The sequence below is a fragment of the Rhinoraja longicauda genome, chromosome 16 (genome assembly GCF_053455715.1).
Source record: "Rhinoraja longicauda isolate Sanriku21f chromosome 16, sRhiLon1.1, whole genome shotgun sequence".
In the NCBI taxonomy this organism is placed as follows: Eukaryota; Metazoa; Chordata; class Chondrichthyes; order Rajiformes; family Arhynchobatidae; genus Rhinoraja; species Rhinoraja longicauda.
In genome coordinates, this window is record NC_135968.1 from 49,277,358 (window position 1) to 49,299,730 (window position 22,373).

Consider the following 22,373-nt stretch of genomic DNA (forward strand, 5'->3'; position numbering starts at 1 on the left):
ATTGCAAAGAACACCACTTTACGAGCCAACTAGACCAAGTGGACCCGTTGGGCCCAAACTTCTCCTGCATTGGTGCAGCATCCTCTCCTCCCCTCTCCCCCTTTCCCCCCTCCCTCCTCCCTCCTCCTTCCACCCCCTCCCTCCCTCCCTCGGAGATAGATTTAAACTTTAAAATGTGAATAACTTTTAAAATATAACACCGATTTCAATGAAACTTCTTCCATTAGCACCAAAGGGATGACGGTGAGTAAGGTGGGCCAAAATTGTCGCGCTATCATGTACCGTTTTGGCTGTAGTTCAGGAACAAACAAACAAACAGACAGACAAACGAGAGTTTTAGTATATAGATAAACTATTTTTATACATTGTGAAATTCTAGTTGTTTGTAGTTGTTGTTTGTCTTGTATATTTTATTGTGTCTAATCCAAAAGGCCCACAGACCCGATAACATTTGGTTGTAATTTTACAAACAGCAAAATGCATAATGCGTAACATCGTGGCTCGGGAGTATTAATGTGATTGAAGTCACTTATGAATTATTCTGTGTTACTCTGATTAATAGGCAATTGGTACCTTTGGTTCAAACTGCTCCATTCATAGCTGGCATACAAATGCAAGACCACAGTAGCTTGTGTTAGTTTTTAAATTAGTCGCGATTTATATTCCCTCCTTGAGTGATGTTCTCAATCTTACGTATAATCAAACTGACAGTCAAAATTGGTTAGATCATGGGTTTGATTCAGCAAGAGTGCAAAGTATACTAAATGGCTTTGATGCTTGAAACATAGACATGGAAACATAGAAAATAGGTGAAGGAGGAGGCCATTTGGCCCGTCGAGCCAGCACCGCCATTCATTGTGATTATGGCTGATCATCCACAATCAGTAACCCGTGCCTGCCTTCTTCCCATATCCCTTGATTCCACTAGCCCCTAGAGCTCTATCTAATTCTCTTTTAAATCCATCCAGTGAATTGGCCTCCACTGCCTTATGTGGCAGAGAATTCCACAAATTCACAACTCTCTGGGTGAAAAACTTTTTTCTCACCTCAGTTTTAAATGTCTCTCCTTTATTCTTAGACTGTGGCCCCTGGTTCTGGACTCCCCCAACATTGGGAACATGTTTCCTGCATCTAGCTTGTCCAGTCCTTTTTATAATTTTATACGCCTCTATAAGATCCCCTCTCATCCTTCTAAACTCCAGTGAATACAAGTGTATTGTGTATTGCAGTGAGATGGGAATTATTTACACACACTCACAAACAATAATCGACCCTTTCATATCTTTCCTCTGGATCATATTTCACCAGTTTTATTAAAACCAAGCAGAGGCCATGACTGGGGTGGCCATCAAATGCCATTATCTAATTACAGTAGCAGCATAAGGTATCTCTGTGGGCCGAAGGTAGAGACAAAAAGCTGGAGAAACTCAGCAGGTCAGACAGCATCTCTGGAGAAAAGGAATATTCCTTGGAGATGCTGCCTGTCCCTCTGAGTTACTCCAGCTTTTTGTCTCTATCTTTGGTTTAAACCAGTATCTGCAGTTCCTTCCATCACATCCTTGTGGGCCAATGTTTATTATGCCAGTGGTTTTAATCAAGTATGCCATACACCGATCAGCCAAAACATTATGACCAGATGAGCCAAAACATTATGACCACCTGCCTAATATGCTGTTGGTCCTCCGTGTGCAACCCCATACGCAGCAGGGTGCGATGCACTGTGTATTGTGACACATTCCTCCCGTGACCACCATTAACATTTTCAGTGACTTGTGCCACAGTAGACCTTCTGTCGGTTCGGACCAGATGGGATAACCTTCGTTACCCTCGCGCATCGATGAGCCTTGGGCGCCCAACACCCTGTCGCCGGTTTGTGGTTTGTCCCTCCTCGGACCACTGTCGGTAGGTACTCACCACTGCTGACCGGGAGCACCCCACAAGCCTTGCCGTTTCAGAGATGCTCTGACCCAGTCGTCTGGCCATAACAATTTGGCCCTTGTCAAAGTCGCTCAGGTCTTTACTCCTGCCCATTCCTCCTGCATCCAACACATCAACTTCAAGAACTGGCTGTTCACTTGCTGCCTAATATATCCCACCCCTTGACAGGTGCCATTGTAACAAGATAATCAATGTTATTCACTTCACCTTTCAGTGGTCATAATGTTTTGCTGATCGGTGTATATCAGGGTAATTATAAAGGTAATAATAATAATAATAATAATAATAATAATGCATTACATTTATATAGCGCTTTTCTAAACACTCAAAGACGCTTTACAAGGTACTTTTTGGTCTCCTGCTATTCTAATCAAATAAAGCCTTCTTGTCTGTTATACATATAAATCACATGCTCCTTGATTTATACCTTCAGGCCAGTGTGGTCATAGATGTAAGGGTGGAGTAGCAGGTGGAGCTGCTGCTGCAGAGCGCCCAGATACAATTCTCACCTTGGATGCTGTTTATGTGGAGTTTGCATGTTCTCCCTGTGACCACCAAGTGCTTTGGTTTCCTCCCACATTCCAAAGAGTGATGGTTTTGTCGGTTAATTGGCCTCTAAATTGCCTAGTAGTGTGTTGGAAGTGGATGCGAAAGTGAGATAACATAGGGCCCGTGTGAACGGGTGATGGATGGTTGACGTGGACTCAGTGGGATCAGAGGACTCACAGTCTGTTTCCATGCTCTATTTCTCAATTCAATTTAATATATTAATATACTGAGTTTGAAGAAGGGTCTCGACCCGAAACGTCACCCATTCCTTCTCTCCAGAGATGCTGCCTGACCTGCTGAGTTACTCTAGCATTTTGTGTCTATCTTTAATATACTAAGGCAATGATCTAACCTTGGTTTAGATGCGGCATGAATTTTCACCTCCTTTATTATATAATTGTACATTTGCAAGAATTCTCTGCTAATTTCATGGTCCTTATCTTTTCTCAACACTATTAATCTTTTATTTTCACCAGGTTCCTTCCAAAACAATATGATATTCAAATCTTAATGTAACCTAATATGGTGCATTTCACACATATTCAATGAAAGCTGCCCATAATGAATGCAATGTACGTTAGCTGAAGGTTGCAAGATTCATCATGACACCAAGTACACAACTTGAAAATAATGTTGTGCAAGGCGACCCTTTGGCATTATTTGGTTTGCATTAACACAAGTAGAAATATCCAAATTCCATCAGATTATGGAGTTCACTGCCGAGAATGTCATCCCTTTCAGTCGTATTTCAGTATCTCTGCCACAGAAGGCAGTGGAGGCCAATTCACTGGATGAATTTAAAAGAGAGTTAGATAGAGCTCGAGGGGCTAGCAGAATCAAGGGATATGGGGAGAAGGCAGGCACGGGTTACTGATTGTGGATGATCAGCCATGATCACAATGAATGGCGGTGCTGGCTCGAAGGGCCAAAAGGCCTCCTCCTGCACCTATTTTCTATGTTTCTATTGGTTTTTTTAGTTTTGTGTTTTAGAGATACAGTGCTGAAACAGGCCCTTTAGCCCACCTAGTCCGAGCTGGCCCAGCGATTCCTGCACATTGATACAACCTACACACACTAGGGACAATTTACATTTATACCAAGCCAATTAACCTACGTCTTTGGAGTGTGGGAGGAAACTGAAAATCTCAGAGAAAACCCATGCAGGTTGCGGGGAGAACGTACAAACTCCATACAGACAGCACCCGTAGTCGGGATGGAACCCGGGTCTCTGGCGCTGGAGGGCAATAGCTCTACCGCTATACCATTCTGCTGCCTACAGTTAATGTAATGTACATTAGCTTCAGGGACTTGCAACGTGGCGATGAAATTAACTGCATTGGTTTCAATGGAAGGATTTTCAGGGGCAGTGTGCAACTCATTGGCACGACTAATTGTATGATTGGTGCTACTGACGAGCAGTAAATTTCCCCACATCTGGGAAACCTTCATTAATTCAGTGTAGAAGTTGAGAGGTCATGTTGCAGTTGTATAAGATGTTGGTGAGACCGCACGTAGAGTATTGTGTTCAGTTCTGGGCACCATGTTATAGGAAGGATATTGTCAAGCTTGAAAGGGTTCAGAAAAGATTTACGAGGATGTTGCCAGGACTAGAGGGTGTGAGCTACAGGGAGAGGTTGAGTAGGCTGGGTCTCTATTCCATGGAGCACAGGAGGATGAGGGGATGATCTTATAGAGGTACACAAAATCATGAGAAGAATAGATCGGGTGCGCTGGGCCTCACTCTGACAGTGGAGGATGCCCATGAATGAAAGGTCAGTGTAGGAATGGGACGGGGAGTTAAAATGTTTACCAACATGATTGAAGGTAGACAAATCTCCAGGGCCTGATCTGATATATCCGAGGACATTGTGGGAATCTAGAGAGGAAATTGGCTGGAGCCCTGGTTGAAATTTACGAGTCGTCCTTAAATACAGGGGAGGTGCCGGAAGACTGGAGGGTGGCAAATGTTATGCCTCTATTCAGGAAGGGCTGCAGGGAAAAAGCTGGGAACTATAGGCTGGTCAGCTTCACATCTGTAGTTGGTAAGTTACTGGAGAGTATTCTGAGGGGTAGGATATACAGGCATTTGGATGGGCAAGGGCAGATTGGGGACAGTCAGCATGGTTTTGTACGTGGGAGGTCGTGTCTCACAAATCTGATTGATTTTTTTGAAGAATGACCAAAAAGGTTGATGTGGACGGAGCTGTAGATGTTGTGTACATGGACTTCAGTGAGGCATTCAACAAGGTTCTGCATGATAGGCTGCTGTGGAAGGTTAGATGGCATGGGATCCAAGGAGAGATAGCTGAATGGATAGCAAATGGGCTCCATGGAAGGAAGCAGAGGGTAACGGTGGAAGGTTGCTTCTCAGACTGCATGCCAGTGACTAGTGGTGTGCCTCAGGGTTCGGTGCTGGGCCCGTTACTGTTTGTCATCTACATCAATGATTTGGATGAGAACATACAGGGCAAGATGAGCAAGTTTGCTGATGATACAAAAGTTAGTGGTTTTGCAGATGGTGAAGGTTGTGAATGATTGCAGCAAGATCTGGATCGATTGGCCAGGTGGGCGGAGAAATGGTTGATGGAATTTAATAGAGAGAAGTGTGAGGTGTTGCATTTTGGGACGTTGAACAAGGGCAGGACCTACACAGTGAATGGTAGGCCTCTGGGTATTGTTGTAGAGCAATGGGATCTAGGAGTACAAGTGCAAGGTTCCTTGAAGGTCGAGTCACAGGTAGATAAGGTGGTCAAAAAGGATTTTGGCACTTTGGCCATCCTCAGACAGAGTATTGAGTATAGAAGTTGAGAGGTCATGTTGCAGTTGTATAAGACGTTGGTGAAACCACATTTAGAATATTGTGTTCAGTTCTGGGCACCATGTTATAGGAAAGATATTGTCAAGCTTGAAAGGGTTCAGAAAAGATTTACGAAGATGTTGCCAGGACTAGAGGGTGTGAGCTCCAGGGAGAGGTTGAGTAGGCTGGGTCTCTATTCTATGGAGCACAGGAGGATGAGGGGTGATCTTATAAGATCATGAGAGGAATAGATCGGGTAGATGCACAGAGTCTCATGCCCAGAGTAGGGGAATCGAGAACCAGAGGACATAGGTTCAAGGTGAAGGGGAAATGATTTAATAGGAATCCAAGGGGTAACTTTTTCACACAAAGGGTGGTGGATGTATGGAACAAGCTGCCAGAGGAGGTAGTTGAGGCTGGGAATATCTCAATGTTTAAGAAACAGTTAGACAGGTCCATGGATAGGACAGGTTTGGGGTGATATGGACCAAGTGCGTGCAATCGGGACTAGTGTAGCTGGGACATTGTTGGCCAGTGTGGGCGAGTTGGGCCGAAGGGCCTGTTTCCGCATTGTATCGCACTATGAATCTATGATCATGTAGGCCTCGGTGGACTGAGCGGAGGTATTCAGTGAAAGAATCGCCGTGCCTGCGCTTGGTCTTGGCGATATATAGGAGTCCACACCTGATCACAGTAGATGAGGTTGGAAGAGGTGCAAGTGAACCTCTGCCTCACCTGAAAAAACTGTCGGGGTCCTTGGACAGAGTTCAGGGAGGAGGTACAGGGACAGGTGTTGCATCACCTGGGGAGGGGGTGGTTTGGGTGGGAAGAGATGAGTTAACCAGGGAGTTGCGGAGGGAACGGTCTCTGCAGAAGGCGGAATGGGGTGGAGATGGGAAGATGTGACTAGTGGTGGGATCCCGTTGGAGGTGGCTAAACCTCTGTTAATTTCCTTCTGTTAATTTTGGAGAATAGGAAGTAGTGAAGCCACTTTGGTGGATGAACAAGACTAAAATGTATCCTGATTAGACATTGCAAGCCTTGCATAACAACTTAGGTTAGTTAAACGACATTATGATTTGAGTTAAACTTGTAAACGAAAATTAATTTTGGGGCGGTCACGGTGGCGCAGCGGTAGAGTTGCTGCCTTACAGCGAATGCAGCGCCGGAGACTCGGATTCCATCCCGACTACGGGTGCTGTCTGTACGGAGTTTGTACGTTCTCCCCATGACCTGCGTGGGTTTTCTCCGAGATCTTCGGTTTCCTCCAACACTCCAAAGACGTACAGGTTTGTAGGTTAATTGGCTTGGTAAATGTAAAAATTGTCCCTAGTGGGTGTAGGATAGTGTTAATGTGCGGGGATCGCTGGTCGGCGCGGACCCGGTGGGTTGAAAGGGCCTGTTTCTGCGCTGTATCTCTAAACTAAACTAAACTATGTGGGCATGGTGAATGCTCATTTCTGACTGTATTTTGACAAGGGACGTCAATAGTCATTGAAGCCCCCGCTGGGTGATGAAAATCCCGCGGCCTATTCCAGGCCGCGCTGGACGGTGAAAGGTCCGCGGTGGGCCGACCCAAGCCCCGTGATTCGGGACGGGCGAACATGATGCCTCTGCCGTTGCCGGAGCTCCCGATGTCGGCCCCCACCCAGGGGCCTGCGGGCTTCCGACGTCCACGCGGCCCACGCCGGAGCCTCCGGAGACGAGTCGCAGCCGCTCCCGCAGCATCCGCAGGCAGCCAGCGCCGCAGGTGGTGAGTCCAGGCCACGGGCTCTGCGAACCAGAGCCCCAGGTGGTCCCAGGTGCATGGCCGCCGGTAGGCCGCAGCGGGAACGGAGACACGACACAGAAACAAAGGTCGCGTCTCCGTTCGGGAGAGAGAATTTTACAGTTCCCGTTCCCTCCCACCCCCCCCCAAACATAACATACAAACCCTACACCATATTAAAACTACAATTCATACAAAAACAACAAAAAACACAAAAGACAGACGGACTGCAGGCAAGCCGCTGCTGCGACGGCAGCGCTGGCTCCTCCCACGTTGGGAGCATGTGGGGCACAGTGCTTCATTAAACACATTCATATGCTGAACTTGCCCACCCACAGCTCAGCCATGACATCAACGTGAACTTACAGAAAATCCAGTGTATCTCTCTGCGAAGGACACCTTTGTTTAGAAGCTAATTTGATTCTGTCATGCTGGGGGCCTTTTAACTTTTCTGGGTTAGTGAGGTGAGAGTGACTTACAACAATGAGCCAAAACATTATGGCCACTGACAGGTGAAATGAATAACATTGATTATCTTGTTACAATGGCACCTGTCAAGGGGTGGGATATATTAGGCAGCAAGTGAACAGTCAGTTCTTGAAGTTGATGTGTTGGATGCAGGAGAAATGGGCAGGACTTTGACAAGAGCCAAATTGTTATGGCCAGACGACTGGGTCAGAGCATCTCTGAAACGGCAAGGCTTGTGGGGTGCTCCCGGTCAGCCGTGGTGAGAACCTACCGACAGTGGTCTGAGGAGGGACAAACCACAAACCAGCGACAGGGTGTTGGGCACCCAAGCCTCATTGATGCGCGAGGGCAACGAACGCTATCCCGTCTGGTCCGAACCGACAGAAGGTCTACTGTGGCACAAGTCACAGAAAGTTTTAATGGTGGTCACGGGAGGAATGTGTCACAATACACAGTGCATCGCACCCTGCTGCGTATGGGGCTGCACACAGAGGACCAACAGCATATTAGGCAGGTGGTCATAATGTTTTGGCTGATATTTGTAATTCTCAATTTAACATTTCATCAATATGAGCATTACATTTCATTCGACTGCTGGACTGCATTCTGCATCCAGGTTCGTAGTTGTGCCATTTTACTGGCCGAATGTTGGTGAAATCATGGACAGGGCACTTTATTTCCATTTGGAAGTGGAAAGAAAGCCAGAAATGACAGAATGACAATGACTCTTTCAGAACAGAAATATAGTTTTAATCTTCTATGTTTAAAGTGCACTCTGATGTAGTTAAAAAAAACACAAAAAATAAACTTCTAAGATAGTGTGCTATAAACTGTGGACTAGATAACCTTTCATTGTAGTGTATTTTTTAGCAATAAAGTCAAAAAAAATCTCCGTTCTACATTGCACAAAAATCCTTGCAAAAGGGCAATGAGTTCTTTAATGTCGAATAATTGTTGCATAATTGCCAACAAAAAGACCAGACATATTTCTAAAGCACCTTTTTGCCCCTTGCATGCAGAGCAAATTGATGGAACTACTTTTAAATTGTAATCTTTGTTGTCATGTTTAGGATGGAACTGCAGACGCTGGTTTAAACTGAAGATAGACACAAAAAGCTGGAGTAACTCAGCTGGTCAGGCAGCATCTCTGGAGAGAAGGAATAGGTGACGTTTCGGGTCGAGACTGAAACGTCACCTATTCTTTTTCTCCAGAGATCCTGTGTGACCCGCTGAGTTACTCCAGCTTTTTGTTTCTATCTTTTGTTGTAGTGGAGGCCTAGGTTACAACTTAATGTCAATATTTCCGGACAGTGACTCAAATTGTTCTTGTCCCAATGCAACTGTACCATCCTGTTAGGAAGGCTGAGGATTTCTCATCACAACTAAGCTGTTTGTGTGATGATGAAGGATGAATGTTGGCCAGCACAGTGATAATTGCTCCCTTGAAGCGAGACACAAAATGCTGGAGTAACTCAGCGGGTCAGGCAGCATCTCTGGAGAGAAGGAATGGGTGACGTTTCGGGTCGTGACCCTTCATCAGACCCAGTTATCCAGAGATGCTGCCTGTCTCGCTGAGTTACTCTATCCAGCATTTAGTTCAGTGCGGAAACAGGCCCTTTGGCCCACCGAGTCCGTGCCGACCAGCGATCCCCACACATTAACACTATCCTACACCCACTAGGGACAATTTACATTTATACCAATTAACCTACGAACCTATACGTCTTTGGAGTGTGGGAGGAAACCGAAGATATCGGTGAAAACCCACGCCGGTCACGGGGAGAACGTACAAACTCCGTACAGACAGCACCCGTAGTCGGGATGGAACCTGGGTCTCCGGCGCTGCATTCGCTGTAAGGCAGCAACTCTACCGCTGCGCCACCGTGCCGCACCGATGCCATTTTGTTGCCCCATTTTGCGTCTATCTTCGGTGTAAACCAGCATCTGCAGTTCCTTCCTGCAAAATGACTCCCCTGATCTTCTGAACATTGTGGACTGCAATCTTCCATGTCCACATGGGGGAATCAACCATGCTTCACTTTACAGTCATTTTTGAAAGCTGTCACAGAGTCCTCAGCTTGATCTTTGCTGAGGATTTCAGTTTTCTGAAGAAGGTTGTGAACATATAATTTTGTAAATCGAAAGTGAAATTGCTACCAAATGAGCCACTTCTAGTGTTTGTTCTATCAATTATAGTGATAACAATGAACCATTCTACATTTCCTAACCACCATCTGCTTTGATCTGTCGTTTTCACACCTTACCCTTCTGTATCTGTAGACTCCCTCTCCCCTGACTCTCAGTCTGAGGAAGGGTCTCGACCTGAAGCATCACCCATTCCTTCTCTCCATAGATGCTGCCTGTCCCACTGAGTTAGAGTAGTCCAGAATTCTGTGTCTATCTTTGGTGTAAACCAGCATCTGCATTTCCTTCCAACACGAGTGGTTTTATGTTTGGATAACAATGTGAGCATTTCTAATCAGCTTTGAGCACTGAAATCTAAATTTGGAGAAATATATATAAAGCCAGTATTATTGAAGCATCCTAGTTTATAACATATGTCATGATAAATAGCATTATATGTCAACATCACTTCTGAAGCAGAAAACCTCTTGATCACAGGAAATACAGGAAGGCAGCTTCCTATTTCTAGGATGGTGGCAGTTAGACTGATATAATATGACAGTCCGTCAAACAGTTAGTAATGCAAAAAACATTCATATTTAGCTGTTATGCATTCCCCAATCTGACTAAATCCGACTGAACTATCCTTATTTTCAACTTCAAAAAAAGATGTCTATTTTTTTTAATCTCATGAATTTGTATTGTTGGATTTAGTAAGTTAATAATAACTGGAAATCATTGTTTCAAAGGCTACATTCTGAAGTTGCACCAAACTGACGGACTCCTGGACTAGGGTGAAACATACACGATACCCTGAAAATAGATTTAAATTCTTGGAAAAATCACATTGCAACAGATTCCAGATGTGGGCGGTCACGGTGGTGCAGCGGTAGAGTTGCTGCCTTACAGCGAATGCAGCGCCGGAGACCCGGGTTCCATCCCGACTAGGGTGCTGTCTGTACGGAGTTTGTACCTTCTCCCCGTGACCTGCGTGGGTTTTCTCCGCGGGCCGCGGGCCCTGTGGACGTCGGAAGCTCGCAGGTCCCTGGGTGGGGGCCGACATCGGGAGCTTCGGCAGCGGCAGCGTCTTCACCCGCCCTGAATCGCGGGGCTTGGGTCGGCCCGCTGCAGACCTTTCACCGTCCGGTGCGGCCTGGAATAGGCCGCGGGATTTTCCAACGCCCGGCGGGGGCTTCAATGTCAGGAGCCACGACCGCCCCAACGTGGCAAGTTCGACTGCCTGACCGCGGGAGGAGACGGCAGGGAAGAGAAAGACATTCTGGTCTTCCATCACAGTGAGGAGGTGACTGGAGGAGACTCACTGTGATGGATGTTTTTTTCTGTTTTATGTTTGTTTTGTGATTGTGGGTTTTATTGCTTTATTTTTATTGCTTCTCATTGTTGACTGTGGGTAATGGAATTTCATCCAAAAACATGTTTTTGTATGACAATAAAGGCTGTTTTATTCTATTCTATCTATGGTTTCCTCCCACACTCCAAAGATGGACAGGTTTGCAGGTTAATAGACAATAGACAATAGGTATGGGAGTAGGCCATTCGGCCCTTCGAGCCAGCACCACCATTCAATGTGATCATGGCTGATCATTCTCAATCAGTACCCCGTTCCTGCCTTCTCCCCATACCCCCTGACTCCGCTATCCTTAAGAGCTCTATCTAGCTCTCTTGAATGCATTCAGAGAACTGGCCTCCACTGCCTTCTGAGGCAGAGAATTCCACAGATAAATACAACTCGCTGACTGAAAACGTTTTGCCTCATCTCCGTTCAAAATGGCCTACCCCTTATTCTTAAACTGTGGCCCCTGGTTTTGGACTTCCCCAACATAGGGAACATGTTTCCTGCCTCTAACGTGTCCAACCCCTTAATAATCTTATGTTTCGATAAGATCTCCCCTCACCCTTCTAAATTCCAGTGTATACAACCAAGCCTAGTCGCTCCAGTCTTTCAACATATGACAGTCCCGCCATTCCGGGAATTAACCTAGTAAACCTACGCTGCATGCCCTCAATAACAAGAATATCCTTCCTCAAATTTGGAGATCAAAACTGCACACAGTACTCCAGGTGCGGTCTCACTCGGGCCCTGTACAACTGCAGAATGACCTCTTTGCTCCTTTACTCAACTCCTCTTGTTATGAAGGCCAACATTCCATTGGCTTTCTTCACTGCCTGCTGTACCTGAATGTTTCCTTTCAGTGACTGATGCACTAGGACTCCCAGATCTCGTTGAACGTCCCCTTTTCCGAACTTGACACCATTCAGATAATAATCTGCCTTCCTATTCTTACCACCAAAGTGGATAACCTCACACTTATCCCCATTAAACTGCATCTGCCATGCATCTGCCCACTCACACAACCTGTCCAAGTCACCGTGCAACCTCATAGCATCTTCCTTACAGTTCACACTACCACCCACCTTTGTATCATCTGCAAATTTGCTAATGGTACTTTTAATCCCTTTTAAAATGGTACTTTTAATCCCTTCATCCAAGTCATTAATGTATATTGTAAATAGCTGCGGTCCCAGCACTGAGCCTTGTGGTACCCCACTAGTCACTGCCTGCCATTCTGAAAGGGACCCATTTATCCCCTCTTTTTGCTTTCTGTTTGTCAACCAATTTTCTATCCATGTCAGTACCCTACCTCCAATACCATGTGCTCTAATTTTGCCCACTAATCTCCTATGTGGGACCTTGTCGAAGGCTTTCTGAAAGTCAAGGTACACCACATCCACCGACTCTCCCCTGTCAATTTTCCTGGTTACATCCTCAAAGAATTCCAGAAGATTAGTCAAGCATGATTTCCCCTTCGTAAATCCATGCTGACTCGGAACGATCCTCGGAGCTATCCAAATGCTCCACAATTTAGTCTTTTATAATTGACTCCAGCATCTTCCCCACCACTGACGTCAGACTAACTGGTCTATAATTTCCTGTTTTCTCTCTCTCTCCCTTCTTAAAAAGTGGGATAACATTAGCTACCCTCCAATCCACAGGAACTGATCTTGAATCTATAGAACATTGGAAAATGATCACCAATGCGTCCACGATTTCTAGAGCCACCTCCTTACGTACCCTGGGATCTAGACCATCAGGCCCTGGGGATTTATCAGCCTTCAGTCCCATCATTATACCCAACACCATTTCCTGCCAAATGTGAATTTCCGTCAGTTCCTCCATTACCCTAGGATCTCTGGCCACTAGAACATCTGGGAGATTGTTTCTATCTTCCCGGTTCAACTCGTCTGCCATTTCCTTGTTCCCCATAATAAATGCCCCTGCTTCTGTCTTCAAGGGACCCACATTTGCCTTGACTATTTTTTTTCCTCTTCACATACCTAAAAAAGCTTTTACTATCCTCCTTTATATTATTGGCTAGTTTACCCTCGTACCTCATCTTTTGTCCCCGTATTGCCTTTTTAGTTATCTTCTGTTGCTCTTTAAAAGAGTCCCAATCCTCTGGCTTCCCACTCTTTTTTGCTATGTTATACTTCTTCTCTTTTATTTTTATGCTGTCCTTGACTTCCCTTGTCAGCCACGGGTGCCTCTTACTCCCCTTGGAATCTTTCCTCCTCTTTGGGATAAATTGATCCTGCAACTTCTGCATTATTCCCAGGAATACCTGCCATTGCCGTTCCACCGTCTTCCCTGCTAGGGCCTCCTTCCAGTCAAATCTGGCCAGCTCCTGCCTCATGCCTCTGTAATCCCCTTTGTATACTGTAATACTGACACTTCAGATTTTCCCTTCTCCTTCTCAATTTGTAGAGTAAAACTTATCATATTATGATTTGGCTTGGTGTATGTGTAAATTGTCCCTAGTGTGTGTAGGATAATGTTAGTGTGCGGGGATCACTAGTCGGTGCGGATTCGGTGGGCCGAAGGGCCTGTTTCTGCGCTGTATCTCTAGACTAAACGAAATTTTAAATGTGCACTTCAGATAAAAGGGATCGATTGCTGAAATCATAAAATTAAAAAAGTTTTCACCATTATGTCCTGAATGCCTTTGCCAATGTTTTATGACCTAGACCCATATTATTGTGCAACATATGTTAATTTGATTTATTTTGAAAGGATCTTTGAACTAACATGCCATGGTACCATAAATGAAATTTTACAGCATTGAAACGCTGACTATCATTGGATCAGTTTAAATGATACAGAGAGTTCAAACCAATGAAAAGGTTTGCACTTGCTCCATATTTCATCTTAAGTATGCATGTTATATTTTCATTTTTCCTCTAAATTAACACTGTTCAGTTAAACATTCAACACATTGAATATGGACACAAAAAGCTGGAGTAAATCAACGGGTCAGACAGCATCTCAGGAGAAACAGAATTCTTCTGAAGAAATGGGCTCGACCCGAAACGCCACCTATTCCTTTTCTTCAGAGATGCTGTCTGATCCACTGGGTTACTCCAGCTTTGTGGTCTGTCTTCAGTTCCTTCCTACACAGTTAATTACATCAACAACTTGAGGCTTATACAGCTTTTAAACTAGCAAAACCTCCAAAGACAGTCCACAAAACATGAACATCCAAATGTTATATGAAGGAGATAAATCAAATGCAGATTTACAGCGCAAACAATGGTACTAAAGAGAAGTCGAGAAATGGAAGTCCGCGCCGACCAGCAATCCCCGCACATTAACACTATCCTACACCCACAAGGGACAATTTTTACATTTACCAAGCCAATTAACCTACAAACCTCTATGTCTTTGGAGTGTGGATGGAAACCGAAGATGTCGGAGAAAACCCACGCAGGTCACGGGGAGAACGTACAAACTCCGTACAGACAGCACCCGCAGTCGGGATGGAACCCGCTGTAAGGCAGCAACTCAACCGTGCCCTCCTAGATGTTGATGAAGAGATTAAATCCATGGGTGATCGAACAATAGAGGGGCTTTGATCCCTCTGATTGTCAGAGGGCTAGAGGCAACCACAAAGAGATTGAGGAGTGGTGTTAGGAAATGATTTCAAAACAAGAATGAGGTTCCATAACTGAGGGTTAGGTTAACTGATAGACATTGTAGGTCAGTGAAGATAGACACAAAAACCAGAGTAACTCAGCGGGACAGGCAGCATCTCTGGAGAAAGGGAAGAGGGGACGTTTCGGGTCGAGATGCTTCTTCAGATCCATCAGATAAGTCAGTGAACAAGGGTGAAACGGGCTCACAATACTCCTACATAGATTCTCCAATTATTTCCAAGGCATACTCAGATCATCCACAAAAGAGTCGTGGGGTGGCACGGTGGCGCAGCGGTAGAGTTGCTGCCTTACAGCACCAGAGACCGGGGTTCAATCCTGACTAGGGAGTAGAAATAGGTTTTGAGCCTGAACTTAAAGGAGTCGATGGAGGGGGGGAGTTCTGATGGGGAGGGGGATGCTGTTCCATGATTTTCCGGCAACTGGTGGTCCAGCCCCCTCCCCCTTTAATCCAGACAGAGAACGCACTTGAAATCCCCCCCTGGAAGTTCTCCTTCCCCCCCCCCCCCCCCCACCCCATAAATATTGTGCCCAGGCTGGGTGAGGCGGCCGATGTTGACCTCATCGGAATTTGCTCCCTGCGGCTGGGGCGCTGGAACCCTGGCCCGGCCTGAGCCGGCAGATCTGTCCCCTTAGCTGACTTCCGAGGCCGTCTTTGCGGGCCAGTATCTCGGCCCCATAAGACCGTGACCTCTGTTGGTCCGACAAAACGGATATTTTGGCAAGGCTCTGGAACCAAGGGTGCTGGGAACTCGATGGTGGGCCTGCATTCCAACAACTGCCTAGACCAGTGGTGATCTGCTAGCCTCTGAGAAGTCTATATGTGTATAACTGTGGAGTGGAACAAAATCTCCAGTTACAAAGCACCATGTAATATTTTACTATGACTTGCGAAAAGGGTTAATGGTACTGCAGATCAGAGTCTGACATGCTGCCGGCTAGAAGTATATCGTTGTACACTTCCAGCAGGTCCGGGCCCACCCAGTCCCACAGAGCCAAGTACAACTCTGCCGGTAAGCCATCGCCTCCGGGAGTTTTACTCGAGTCAAAGGAATGGATGGAGCCAGTCAGCTCCTCCAGGGTCAGTGGTTGGTCCAGACTCTCCCGCTTGATGTCGTCCAAGACCTCCGTGATGGAGGACAGGAAGTTCTGGGAGGCGGTGCTGTCTGTGGTCTTTACATCGTACAGATCCTTATAAAAGGATCTGCAGATCTTGAGCATGTCTGACTGCGAGGATGTTACCGAGCCGTCCTCCTCCCTAAGGCTTTTGATCACAGAGCTCCCCCTGTGAACGTTATGGAAGAAGTAACGTGAGCACGTCTCATACTGCTCAACATGGCGGACCCTGGACCGGAAGATGATCTTGGAGGATTCAGAGGTAAAGAGCCGAGCTTGCCGGCCCTTCAACTCTCTCAGTTCCTCCCTCACATCCACCCCACTCCTCTGCAGAAGGAGCAGTTGCTGCAAATCTGTCTGGAGTTGACACAATTCCCTCTTACCCTGTCTTGCTCTCTGAACACCTTTGGAGACGAAGAACTTCTTGATGTTCTCCTTTGTTGCCTCCAACCAGAGTGTTGGGGAGTCAAAGAGGGGCCTTACAGTTCTCCAACATGCGTAGTCCCTCTTTAGCTCCTCAACGTTCTCCGGGGTCAACAGCTCCACGTTTAACTTCCACGTCCCTCTGCCCGCCTTCCGGTCCTCCTGTAGGTGACAGGTGGCCTGAAGGAGGCAGTGGTCAGAGAAGAACACCGGCGCGAGGTCGGTGTGTCTGACCGTGATGGCCCTCGATGTGAAGAGGAAGTCTATCCGGGACTGGGCTGAACCGTTCAGTCCTGACCAGGTGAACCGCGGCTGGGCTCCGCCTGCAGGGTCACTGAAGGCGTCGCGTAGCTTTGCATCTTTGACCGTCTCCACTAGGAGTTTGGAGGTGCCGTCCAGTCTGTGGTTGGCACTGCCGGATCGTCCAGCCGCATCAATGATGCAGTTGAAGTCACCGGCCAGAACGAGCGGTCTTGACGTGGCCAGCAGCGGTGGGAGCTGCTGGAGGACGGCCAACCGCTCGCTCCGCCTGGGTGAGGCATACACATTAATCAGCCGGAGTGGAGAACCACGGTACATTACATCCACCACCAGGAGACACCCCCCCACCACCTCCCTTACCTCAGTGATGGTGAAGCCCCCTCCCCACAGCAAGATCCCCAGACCGGACGCACGACAATCATTGCCCCCCGACCATACCGACAGTCCGTGGGGCCACCATCGCGACCACCTCCGATAGCAGCGAAGGTGTGGCAGCCCGCACTCTCACCTTGGCCAGGTACTGCAAGGCGTTGACACATCGCGCAGTGCTCTTCACACTGCGCACGTTTAAGGATGCCAGTTTCAGCTCCATTGTCCTTTAGAGTTCCAGGCCGTCCTCCTCCCGCATGCACATCATCTGGCTGAGTTCCAGCACATTTTTGTGGCACAGGTACTGGTACTGGCTGGTGGCTTCCTCAGCCCAGGGTGAATTTTCTGGCGTGGCCACTGCACTGCTCCCGGTCTCCCGGAGCTGGGGCCCATTGGCCACTGCACTGCTCCCGGTCTCCCGGAGCTGGGGCCCATTGGCCACTGCACTGCTCCCGGTCTCCCGGAGCTGGGGCCCATTGGCCACTGCACTGCTCCCAGTCTCCCGGAGCTGGGGCCCATTGGCCACCGCACTGCTCCCGTTCTCCCGGAGCTGGGGCCCATTGGCCGTTGTGCCGCTCCCTGTCTCCCGGAGCTGGGGCCCCTTGGCCACTGCACTGCTCCCAGTCTCCTGGGGCTGGGGCCCATTGGCACTGCTCCCAGTCTCCTGGGGCTGGGGGACAACAGACATGTTCTTCCTCTTACCTTCATCCTCCCCCGTTTTCTTCCTCTGCCTCCGTTGTCGGTTCCTCCCGGTCGCCTCATCCTCCGACGAGGAGAGGTTGCTGGCCTCGTCCTGGGAGAGGACTCTTTTTTGGGGCTTGTTTGCTCCCTCCGGCTTTTTCTCTGTGCGCAGAGCCTTCAGGGTTTTCCTCGACTGTACCAACTTCCAATCCTCCTCTTCCTGTTCCCCCTCTTCCATCGACTCGCCCTCCTGGGCAGGGGGCTGGGGGGCTCTGTCCTGTGGTTGGGGGCTCGAGGTGGTCGCGCTGTCATCGCCCCTGCTCTCCTTTCCTATTTGGGCTTTTGCCGTAGTAGGAGACGTCTCATCCACCCTGGGGGTGTTGGCAGCGCCCCCTCTTGTCGCCTGTGCATACGTGCCTGCTCTTTTAGGGCAGGCCCTGTAGAGGTGGCCTGCCTCCCCACACAGGTTGCAGCTCTTACTCTCTTTACATTCCCTTGTCTCGTGGCCTTCTAACTTGCAGTTTCTGCAGACGACTGTCCTGCATTCTGCCGCCACGTGCCCAGGTTTGTTGCATTTCCTGCACACCCTGGGCTGCCCCGCGTACGTCATGTAACCCCAGTTCCCTCCGATAGCGAACACCGAGGGAGGGTGGATGATGAATCCCTTCCCGTCCACCCTCAGCTTCACCTTCACTTGCCTCTTGCTCGTCCAGATCCCGAACAAGTCCTTTATGTCCACGCAGTTCCCGGCCCCTTCGACGTAGCGCGCAAGGAAGGTGAGGACATCCACGACGGGCACATGTGGGTTAAACATGTGCACCGTGATCATCCGTTCCCTCTGGGTGGGGAGGGTGAAGAGCGGCTGCACCTTCAGGAGCGACAGCGGGGCTTCATCCCCCTTCTCCCGGAAGTCCTGCAGCATCTTCTGCCATCCCGCCGGGTTCTGGAAGGTAACGTCAAAATATCCATTACCTGGGAAGTCCTGGAGGCAGAAGATGTCCTCGGCCTTGAATCCACAGACCTCCAGCAGCACCTTCTTGATGAAGAGGTCCCTTGAGAAAGGGGTCCCCTCCCTGAGGTCCTTCACCGATACACGCAGGGTGTTCCGGATACCCTGCCCTCCAGCTCCACTTGCTGCTGCCATCCCACCTGGATAAGGGTGTTAGGTTGGTTACCCAACCAGCATGGATCCACCCCTAAACCAGACTCGTGCTCCTGACCTCCGCTCCTCGTCAATGATCCATGCCTCAATACAGATACTGTTCTTATAAGAACATTAAGGTTGTGCGAGAACGGATACTATACTTGATCTTAGCCAAAAGGCCGAGAGACGATCGGCCATTCTTTTTTTTTTTTTTTTTTTTTTTAATATCAAAAAATACTTTATTCAAATAATAAATATCATTCACAAAACATATTCTTAAACAAGCCCATCCGACATTTCCGGAGGTTACATTTGGTACAGACATTCACTTAGACATTTACTTACATTTAGACATTTACCCAGTATCCCTTATTTGGAGGGGCGTCTCACTCCACCACACCTTGCCCCCCATGTCCAGCAGCGGAAGGACCCTAGACTGTGGTCCTCCCCCACAGCAGCACTCGATGTCAGTCTCGGAATGCGTCCCTGGGAACAGTCCGTAGAGCACAGAGTCCTCTGTGACGGAGCTGCTCGGAATGAATCGTGACAGGGACCCCTGCAGACCTCTCCAGAATCTCTTGGCAAATCCACACTCTGTGAAGAGGTGGGCCACCGTCTCCTCTCCGTAGCAGCCGTCCCGAGGGCAGCGTGCAGCGGTAGTGAGGTTCCGGCGGTGCAGGAAGGATCTGACTGGGAGGGCTCCCCTCACCGCCAGCCAAGCCAGGTCTTGGTGCTTGTTGGTGAGTACTGGCGATGAGGCATTTTGCCAGACAAGCTGGGCTATCTGCTCTGGGAACCACGCCACAGGATCCATGGAGTCATTCCCCTGCAGTGCCTGCAGGACGTTCCGTGCTGACCACTGCCCGATGGACTTGTGGTCAAAGGTGTTGGTCCGGAAGAACCTTTCCACGAACGACAGATGGTTCGGCAATGTCCAGCTGACTGGCACATTGCGTGGCATCTGCGCCAGGCCCATCCTTCGCAACACCGGGGACAGGTAGAACCTCAGCACTTGGTGCCCACGTGCCTTGGCTCTATGCTCCACCTGATGCAGCCACACACGAAGGTGGCCATCAGAATGAGGGCGATGTTGGGCACGCTTTTACCCCCATTTTTGGCCGACTTGTGCATTGTGGCTCGTCGCACCCGGTCCATCGCCGACCCCCAGATGAAGTGGAAGACGGCCCGGGTGATCGTCTTGGCGTAGGAGGGAGGGACGGGCCACACTTGCACCAAGTACAGCAGCCCCGAGAGCACCTCACACCTGATGACCAGGTTTTTCCCGTGATGGAGAGGGAGTGCTGCTTCCACAGCTCCAGCTTCTTCCCCACCCTGGCTATCCGCTCCAGCCAATTCCTGTTACACGCCTCAGCCTTCCCGAACCAGATCCCCAGCACCTTCAGGAAGTCAGGCTTGATGGTGAAGGGGATGGAAGATCGGTCGGGCCAGTTGCCAAAGAGCATGGCCTCTGGTTTGGAGGAAGTGGGAGGAGTCAAAGGAGAAGTTGTTGAGAGTAAAAACCAGCTCTGCTAGGCGGAGGAGAGTGTTGGTAGATGGGGATTGGCTGGTTCTGCGGTCGAGGAAGAAACGGAGGGCTTCGAGACCATCCTTGTGGGGGATGGAAGTGTAGAGTGACTGGACATCCATGGTAAAGATGAGGGAGTGGGGGCCTGGGAACCGGAAGTTATCGAGGAGATGGAGAGCGTGTGAGGTGTCTTGGACGTAGGTGGGGAGGGATTTAACCAGGGGGGATAGGATGGAGTCGAGTTAGGTGTAGATAAGTTCAGTGGGGCATGAGCAGGCAGAGACAATGGGTCTGCCGGGACAGTTCTGTTTATGGATTTTGGGTAGGAGGTAGAATCGGGCCATGCGGGGCTGGGGAACTATGAGATTGGAGGCACTGGAGGGTAGATCACCGGAGATGGTGAGGTCAGTGATGGTGCTGCTGATAAAGGTCTGGTGTTTATCGGTGGGGTCATGGTCCAGGGATAGGTAGGAAGAGGTGTCTGAGAGTTGTCGTCTGGCCTCGGTCCGGTAGAGGTCAGCAAGCCAGACTACCACAGCCCCTCCCTTGTCAGCGGGTTTAATGATTAAGTCCGTGTTGTTGCGGAGTGAGTGGAGGGCTGCACGTTCAGGAGGGGAGAGGTTGGAGTTAGTCAGGGGAGTGGAGAATTTGAGGCGGCTAATGTCACGCCGGCAGTTGGAGATAAAAAGTTCTAGTGAGGGTAGTTGGCCACACGGGGGGTCCAAGAGGAGGGGGTCTGTTGGAGACGGGAGAAGGGGTCATCAGTGGGGGGTGGGGACTCCTTCCCATGGAAAAAGGCTCGGAGGCGGAGGCGGCGGAAGAAGAGATCCACGTCATGGCGGACGTGGAACTCGTTGATGTGGGGGCGGAGGGGAACAAAGGTGAGGCCTCTGCTGAGGACAGACCGTTCAGTGTCTGAAAGGGGAGGTCAGGGGGGATGGTGAACACCCGGCAATGGTGGGGGTTGGGGTCGGATGGAGGCAGGGGGGCAGGTGGTGGGGGAGGGGATGTATGGTGAGGGGGTGGTGGGTTGACAGAGCAGGGGGGGGCATGAGGACCGATGTGGGGAGTAGTTAGGGTCTCCTGGCTAGAGGGGGAAGGGGGAGACCCAGTGGAACCCCTGCTGCGGTTACTTGTAGTAGGGGGTGGGCAGTAGGACCCAGCGGTGCTGAAGGGCTCTGCCTGGTGGGGGCTGTGGGCCCAGTGCGGTGTGTGTGTGGGCCCAGCGCGGTGTGTGTGTGGGCCCAGCGCGGTGTGTGTGGGCCCAGCGCGGTGTGTGTGTGGGCCCAGCGCGCTGTGTGTGTGGGCCCAGCGCGGTGTGTGTGGGCCCAGTGCGGTGTGTGTGTGGGCCCAGCGAGGTGTGTGTGGGCCCAGCGCGGTGTGTGTGTGGGCCCAGCGCGCTGTGTGTGTGGGCCCAGCGTGGTGTGTGTGTGGGCCCAGCGTGGTGTGTGTGTGGACCCAGCGCGGTGTGTGTGGGCCCAGCGCGGTGTGTGTGGGCCCAGCGAGGTGTGTGTGGGCCCAGCGCGGTGTGTGTGGGCCCAGCGCGGTGTGTGTGGGCCCAGCGCGGTGTGTGTGGGCCGGGCGGTTACCTGTAGTGGGGGGTGGGCAGTAGGACCCAGCGGTGCTGTGGGACTCTGCCTGGTGGGGTGTAAGATAGTTGTATAGTAGTTTATTGTTTGTCTTGTATTATGGTGGTGGATTCTGTTTTGGTTTTATTGTATTGTATATATTATTATAATATTTGAATAAATATTTTTGATTAAAAAAAAGTTGTCACAGGTTACAAGAAAAAGGCAGGAGAATGTGGTTGAGGGAAAAACAGATCGGCCATGATTGAATGGCAGAGCAGACTCGATGGGCCGAATGACCTCATTCTGCTCCAATGTCTTCTGAACTTATGTTGCTGGACCTGCTCGGTTACTCTGGTACTTTGTGTTTTAATCAAAGATTCCAGAATCTACAGTTCCTCCATTGAGCATAATCTTGTGTAGGAAAAAAACCTGCAGATGCTGGTTTAAACCGATGGTAGACACAAAATGCTGGAGTAACACAGCGGGACAGGCAGCATCTCTGGAGAGAAGGAATGGGTGACATTTCGAGTCAAGACCCTTCAGATTGGTCAGGGATAAGGGAAACGAGAGATATAGACGGTGATGTGGAGAGATAAAGAACAATGAATGAAAGATATGCACAAAACTAACGA

The 22,373-nt window shown here is 49.2% G+C and overlaps 1 pseudogene; it reads right to left on the reverse strand.

The window, feature by feature from the left end:
* Window positions 1–18,734: 18,734 nt before the first annotated feature.
* Window positions 18,735–18,836, reverse strand: LOC144601540 (U2 spliceosomal RNA; annotated as a pseudogene).
* Between the last annotated feature and the right edge of the window lie 3,537 nt (window positions 18,837–22,373).